Source organism: Acipenser ruthenus, chromosome 11 (genome assembly GCF_902713425.1).
Source record: "Acipenser ruthenus chromosome 11, fAciRut3.2 maternal haplotype, whole genome shotgun sequence".
NCBI lineage: Eukaryota > Metazoa > Chordata > Actinopteri > Acipenseriformes > Acipenseridae > Acipenser > Acipenser ruthenus.
The window spans coordinates 6,131,042-6,139,789 of record NC_081199.1 but is presented as its reverse complement, the minus strand read 5'-3'; positions in this window follow the sequence as shown (position 1 = coordinate 6,139,789).

The following is an 8,748-nucleotide window of genomic DNA, read 5'->3' as shown; positions in this document are numbered from 1 at the left end:
ATTTCAGAAAAGGTATTAAATAATAATGTTGTTTTTCATTGTGTTGCATAGCCTTCAATGAAGACAACAGCAGGGGGCACTAATTGACATCAGGTCGCATTCTGAATCTCAAGCCACATTAATGAACTGTTTTAATCATTATGGCTTCGTGGGGCATCCACAGCTTCCCTGCTGATGCACACTATTTTAAATAAAGCAAAATTCGTCTTTATTTTAACATCAAATTATTCAAATGAAAACTACCTAAAAATGAAAGCTAAGTGAGAAATTGGTGTGCTATCCAGTCCCAGCTGCTACACTGAATTTCTATAAAGAGTTCAGATCTTACAGCTTCCTTAAATATTTATTTGGTGTTTCCACTTTTATCTTTTTATAGACTTTGATTGCTTTTTAAAACCATGGTTAAATTTAACTGCAATTCCAATACCGGTATCTATTAAAGATTACACAGAAAGCAACCTCCAACCTTTCCACTCTGTAAAATGATCATTCATATCAGCAGATATTTCAACAAACCATGCACACCAAATCCAGTTCAACTGCAACGCACTCCCAAATGTTCAACAGCGTTCCTGATCACTTATAAACCATAACACTCAATCACACAGCTGTGCAAAAAAAACTAAAGAACTTCAGAATACAAAAATGTCCATGTAATTTGATGGCTTTCATCTAACGATATTTTAAAATGAATTAATATTTTTTTCCTCATTCATTTTTTTAATTGTATTATTTCCTGGTTGAACACATCCCTTCTTTTTTTGCTTCACCATTGTGTTTGCCGGTCATGTCAATCATATCGTTTTCTGATTACCTAATGGCCAGTTATTACAAGATCAAGCTCCATTTCCTTCCTAGCACATTGGGTCCATCACTTCTATTGCTGTATGCAGATGATCAAATCTGCCATAAACCCTGAAAGCTCCACTCATGTCATTCACACACAATAGCTTGACAAGGTTGCTGCCGTTTCTATGAGGCTCTTTATAAAGAAAACCCCTTTGTTGTTTAAAAAAGAGAACACACATCAGCTTTGTCTCCTAAAAGGCTTAACCTGGGGGAGTGACTTGCAGCCGACTCATTTGTTTAGAATCCAAAATCCTTTTGCTGACGTGCTAAACATCCTTCCCCAGCTTGTGTTTGCAGCTGTAGAATAGCTTCAGAACTGATGCTGAAAACGAGAAACAGTGACCCTTTTGTCTCCTAATATGCTTCTGCTATGGCTATTTATCTGGCTGCTGCTTGTCCTTTATCTTGTCCTTCTTGGGGTACAGGACAAGTTACCATTGTTTAATGAACCTCTTGATACTTCATTTCTGATCAATAAAGTTCCCGGATTATGACGGAGAGAGTTTCAACAGACCTCTGCACACCTTCTTTGTTTGTTTTGCAGGCTGTAGATGCTTGATTATCTGAATCCCTCTGACAAAACATATTAGTTTCTGATTACTGAAGGTTTAAGATGGTTATTACTCTATGAATCCAATGTTTATTAAACTTTTGTTGAGTTGGATTTTGTACAAAGTTTTTCAGAGGGGCTACACAAGACATTGTTGTGCCAAAATATTTAGTTTGTTGTTGACTTTCACCCTGTGTGGAGTTTTGTCTGACTGGAGTTAGAAATAGTAAATAAAAATATAGTGAGAGTCAATGAGCAGTCCCCACAAATATAGGAATGCAAATGTGTGTGTGTGTGTGTGTGCGCGCGTGCGTGTGTGTGTGTGTGCGTGTGTCTGTGTGCGTGTGTGTTTGTGTGTGTGTTTTACAGGCTTTAAATGTCAAGATCACATTGCCGACAGTTTTTTCAGAGATAGATAAGGCTTTTAGAATTGCTGGAGGCCCAACAGGGTGATAATACTGGCCAGAACCTTTGCCAAATGTGATTAAAAAAAAATAAATTAAAAAAAAAATACTTTTTACTGATTAAACCTGGGCTCAGGATTTCTTCCTCTCGAGTAAAAGCTAGCACTCCTTTAAATTAGGTGGATAGTGCTTTTGTAGAGTGCCGCGGGCAAGGATCAGACAAGAGAGCTTCGCTGTAGGGATATACTAAAATCCGGTAGCCAGACTACACCACTTAAGGTATTGCTCCTTCAGAGATTAGTGTTAGATCTAACAAATTACTCAAAACACACAGGTTCATCTACGTAAGGCAGAAATCAGTACTGAGCAGGAACAAAGAAACCACCACAATGTCAAATATAACCGTTTATGCATGCAAAAGCCAATACAGAAAAGTTACAAATAGTTGCAACAAGGTGGTTAAAGGCAAATACAATACAGATAGGTAGCAATTAGCAACAGTGAGGTAGTTTATACATACAGGATCCAATACAGAGAAGTTACAAATAGTAGCAAAAAGATAATTATAAGCAAAATTCAATGCTAATAAGTATCACCAGGCAAACAACTTATTGGACCAGAATAGTAGTGGCAACACCAGTGATTATTAACTACCAAACAATTTGTGCTCTGTAAAACAAGTATCACACTACAAAGACTCAAACAAATCCTATTAATACTTATAATAACACCAATAATGATTGTTGTAACATGGAAAAGAGAAATAACAGCAGATATTATTCTGCTTGAATGATCTGTCTGTTTAAAGCACACATTCCATGCACTTGAGTGACTACATTTACAAATCTCCTATACACTGTTAGTTCATAAGGATTAACAGAGGAGGTGGGAGCGAGTGGTAATGTCATCTGAAGTTGCATATTCTTGAGATGATGGTTAAATTAGCCAACGGCACCGTCTCCAACGAACAACTTCTGGCAGCTGACGGAAAAAAAAACGGACACACCCAAGACAATAAACACAGCAATAGCTGGTTAACATAAATGGTCATTTCTTGCTGACAAGCCATTTACAAGGCTACCTCAAACACATATCATCACATCTTTTGAACACATCTCAATTGAGGTACACACACACACACACACTACTTTAATTTCTGTGTATGTGTGTGCATTAAGAAACCTGAACTTTTCCTTCATGTTTAAGTATCTCACTCAGATCTTGCAACTTTTGCCCATAGCTGTATAGTAACTACAAATACTGTTAAGTAATATAGGCTACCGTGATATGTCAAATATGACTTTCCAAGTGTACATATAAACATAAAAACTGAAGAACTGTAAAAACTAGGAAAAAAAATATAATCTGTGCCAATATCATTTTAATTATGTATATTTTTTTTCCATAATAGCAAGATGGATGCAAGTCTGCCATTTACACTTGATAATATCAAACAATCAAGAATGACAAGAGCAGGAGAGATTAATAAGCAGTAGATAACTTAATGAAAAGTGACGCTACTGCTCTCAGAAAAGACAATACTGCATCTGAAGGGTATGGATAGTGACTGGGTCAGGTATTAGACACAAAGCACACTATTTATCAAAACCTGGTCTTTAAAAGACGTCACATTTTAGATGAGTGAATGTGGTTTTCAGTCATGTTCCTAATGCCTTAGCGGATGGAATAAATGAATTATGTACTGCAGTCTGTCAGATTCCATTGGTAAAGTTATTCACAAGGACTAAATCATGTAATAATTTGGAGAGATGCTGGAGATTTATAACAAGTGATTAACAATTCCTGCAGGAGACAGGAAACCTTCACCAGCCGAAGTGCATTGTTGGAAAAAGGTAGAAAACAATACGAACGAAATACAGTTTTTAAAAGATTTTTTTAATGTATTTTAAAAGATTGTTCCCCATATTGAAAACGTCAGCTCTATATGTATTTCCTGTAAAATTAAGTCAACACCATTTTGAAAAAGCTTCTCATTATCTACAGTTAAGTTTTGCTTCACTTTGCCACAGTGGATCTTGCAGTCGATACTCGTGATATTTCTAATCTTCAGCTGCAGCAGTCGCAGTAGCAAGCCAGTTTTGTTCAGTGGGTGATATTGACACATGTCTGTGGCAGTAGGCTTCAAAGGGGGCCTGCAACTGAAATGACTGTACCTTAACAAAACGTGAGACACTGCAAATCCACCTGGAAGTCTTGGTTTAGTCCTGTTCCAGAGACAGACATTTTAAGTTTGACTCACAAAGGCTTTGGATTAAGCCAAATCAACATATTTTACAATTAAAAGCTGCCTAACTCGATATACTGATATTGCCCAAAACACATGTGACTAAATCTTTTCAGAACAGGATATGGAGATGGAGGCTGGAAATGTCATGCTGCAGAATTCTGTTTCTGTAATTAACTAAGGGGTGTGCTTAATCGTTTGCAATAGCAATGGAATCTGAACTTATCGGAACACAAGCCTGCTGCTCTAGAATGCCACAAGAAGCCTGCAGATAAGTGCCTGGAATTCTTCCTATGTATAATGATAGAAATTATATTCCTTTGAAGGTCAGTTATGAAACAGCATGTACAGAGAAAAGGGAATACCACAGGGTTTATTTTATTTGCACCCTTTAACAAAAAAATATATAATAATAAATTAATGCTTTGCGATTCATTCTAGCGGATCCTTATACATGGAATAAATTAATCAGTAAGGGAGATTGATTCTTCCATTTCGAATACTAGTGAAAGTCTTAACTTACAGTATCATAAAGCAAATGATCCTCCTGACTCAAATTTCCAATAATATGATTTATGTTCCAGACATACTGCAACTTGTTTACAGGGTCTCACAGGTGAGCTTTCTCTCTTATACCTCACTGGAAGCATTCTGCAGGTATAGACATGTTTATCTGAGCAGCGCTACTGTGGATCTCATAAAAATGTGTAATCTTTAGACGAAAATGTCAGAAACAATATATTTGTTCTTACAAATGTATAGTTTACAAATGCTAGGGGCTGCAGAAAGCAGTGTATGAAAGGAAAAAAAATAACTTTATGTTAATTTCTTAAAATGAATACTGATGGCTTTATATTCTGGGTTAGCCCTATATGGCAGGATATAAAGGACATTACCAGTATATCATTTGTATGTAAATCCTGTGCTGGTTTTCTGGTGTCTGATGATGATAATTACATTAGGCACGCTCTCAATGTACTCTGAGCAGCAGGGTCTATAGAGACGCACCAAGTAGAAACATGATATGAAATCTTTATCTTCAATACCTTATCAAGTTCAAGCACTCACATAAGCAATAGATATGGAAGAGGTGTAGGAGAGCCGAGGTCACTGAAGGTAGTCAGACAGGGATTGACACAAGCGCTTCTGTCTGAAGATGGGTGTGCATGCAATAATAAAGGCTTGCTTCAACAATTACATTGCCCAAGTATAAGAAGAATACAAAATGGTTACTAATACTAGACAGCGGTTGGACAAAAAATTGGACGTACCTGTCAATACGCTGTCAATATGGCCAAAGTCAGTCATTCCTTCATATATTGCAGAATGCATGCTTGGGATGTAACTCGTGTAACTAATCAATCCAATCGTGTGTGCTGCTGATTTTCCTTTTTTGTTCAGCCCCTGTGCATAAAGGGCTCAGTCCATTCCATGATTAATTACCCAGCTAAGTGGAAGTACTAATCCAAGCCTTGCTATCTGTGCTGCACAATTCTGTAGCTGGCATTGTACATAATGTAAAAGACACATTACTCTTAGAGACGCAGATTATTTTCAGAATTTAATTCCAGTACACACATAGTCATATTTTAAGCATCTAAAGGTAGATCAGGTGCTATTTAGACCAATTAAATCATGAAGCCCTGTGGCAATGTGCCCTGTCCTTGTGTGCGTTTCTGTGTTGTATGTTGCATGTTGTGTGTAAATGTTGGTGTATTGTAGTTGGTACACGGGATATAAATGGGTGTGTGCAGCACGAGGATTTAAATTGTATAATTATATTTAGGCACGGGATTGCACTATCACTTCACGTGCATTTAAAGTATGTAATAATATGTGAGCACGGGGTTGCACGTAATGAATTCACGTGCTGGGATTCAAGTGAATAATTAATTAGTAATTGAATCCCAGCACAACAGTATATATAGAGACACGTAGCACTCACTGGGTGTTCGGTGAGTGGAGAACGGGAGAGAGAGAAGGAGAAAGTAAAATAAAATAAAATAAAATCAAGCAAATTAAATTAAATTGATAGTTGTTTTCACTCACTGTGTTTGTTCGTTTGTCTGTTTAGTGTTTAGTACGTTTTGTTTGTCTATTTTATTTTGGCGTAGAGTGCTGTGTCCTGTTTTTGTGTTCTCTTGTTTTGTTTATTAAATGCTGAGCACAACCAAGTGCTCAGCTTCACCAACCTTGCTGTCTCTGTCTGTCTGTTTCTTCCGGGCCTGCACGTATTCACCACTTTGCCACAAGCCCGTATCAAACTCCAGGTGGGTAGTCCTCGGGAGCTTCTGCAACCCTCCTTTGATCACAGCTATGTTACAGCCAATGTGTTTGCTGCACAGTCTGCAAGACATCCAGTGCCTTTTTCCCCCACCTTGATCACCATTCAGTCGCGGGTCATTAAAATGTCCAGGTGATGTCATAGAGCTGTCTACTGTTTTACTTTTACAATGCGTTCCCCAGCTCTCTCAGTGCATGCCTTCCAGTTTGCCTGGAGGGCCCCTATTAGATTTGTCTTATCTTAACTGGTAAAACATCACCCTGATCACAGAGAATGTACAACCTTGGAGATTCATTGCACATGGCAACCTCAGCATGATAAACCAAATAGAAATGAACGTCCAGTCACTTTAAGTTGATTAGATTCCGACTGGGAATCTGAATTAATCTGTCTGTATTTGAGCCCCTCATATTTTATCTAAACATGATTATCTAGTAATCATTCAGATTTTTGAATGAAGCAAAAATGGAGTGCATAACCATCCATGCAATTACAATGTAATTAGAATGTGAAACGCATATAACAAACGGTTTCTCTAAACAGCTACGTAGATAATGTCCAAAGGACAAAAAGTGTGCTCAAGCACTGTTCTCCATAAAAGATATATTGGCTAAATGACCTTTTTTACAAAGGATTTCATGCCCAAGTTTTTAATTTGATTGTGAACAAAATGCCAGCATCCCCTCACTATACTGAAAGCATTGTTGGCAAAGAGAATGAGATAGATATTTGCACTTACTTCGGCTGGTCGTTTGAGATCCAGTGCCTTCCTATCATTATCACATGGGATTTCTAGTTGAAAAACATACAAAATTATACAGTATACCAGTAATATATAATAATCTAATTAATTGAGCACATATAAGTGACTATATTATGAATTGTGTATGAGCATCTCTTATACGCAATAAAAGGCACCCTACACACAACATATTAACTTATAATATTGTAACATTTTATTTCAATGTAAATGTGTGTATTGCAAAAATGCTTCTGTGAACCGTATTTGCACATGTTTTTTTTTCTTTATGTGAAAAGAGAAAACCTGTTCAGATTACTGAGCAACCTCCTGGGAAGCTTATTCTAGTACCAGAGCATTTCCCTGTTTTACCCTTTAGAAAAAGCACCTGGCCTTGGATTTGAATCATCAGGAATTGAAATACCACTCAAATTCTTTAGTGCATCACTATTGTGCTTATCAGAGAGATGACATAAACGTTCTGAAATTATTTGTAAAGAGAGGTGACCTAAATATTCTACCCCAATGCTTACTAAAAACCCATATGCGTATAGGTTCAGGTTTTTGGTTTTGTTTTTACTATTTCAGGGTTGAAAAATCAGGTTTAATCAGCCTGTACAGCTATGGCCAACAGTTTTGCATTGCCCTATTTTGCTTCATAAAGTCAAATGAAACCTGCTGAATAATATTATGTTAACAAATTGAATTACATACCGCTTTGTAGGTTTTCATATACTTAACTGTGACAAAAATTGACATTTTGAAATCTAACATGAAATACTGTACTACTATTATGGCTTAGGGTAGACTTTTGCAATATCATTTTGTAGTTTCTTTGATTACATGATGTAAAATAAAAGATCTAAATGATATACCAAGAGAAACAAGCTGAAGAACAGTTGAGTATTTTTTTGTTTTCAAATTCAGAGCACACTCCACCAAATGCAGCTGTTGAAAGTAGACGCATGCAGACCATATTCAATGCTTAAATGCATACAGGTATCACTGTGTTGCCTTGCTATTATTTAAAAGTCATGTCTTTCATAAGTGCTGAATGCATTTTAACCTTCCCTGGATTTTTAACAAACACAGAATTATTTAACTTTTTTCATGTTTTAAATTAATAGCCTTCAACACAGCAGACCGGTAAAGGAATCTTTCTATAAATAAATAAAATGTACTCACATTTCTCTTTTTCCATTAAACAGCTATTAGCTATGGTATCATTCTCTATCATGAAGGCAACTGCATACTCCTATTTTCTTTTCTTGAGTTTAATCATCTCCTTAACACATCCTCATCTTCACAAAACTACACAGATTGTGAAGGAATTGACTCAAGACATGTATCAACAATTGTACCAATAATAACTAAACTGTAACAGTACAAGTATTTCACCAACATGTGATCAACGACGACTGCCATCAATGTCTTGACTTGATTCTGGATCACAGTGAGCATACCTCTAATAGCATGACAAAGAAGGGCAGGTGGATTAGAGATGCAATTAACACATCATACTATTTCCAGCTGCTCCGTTTCGTCTTCGTTAGATTGAATTACGCATTCTTGTGTGTACTTGGCCGGGTCAGATTTGGGATGAAAATGGTGATCAGTGCTAACAATATAAGACAATAGCATAAATCTACAAGACAGACAGGTGCAGGTCACCTGTCC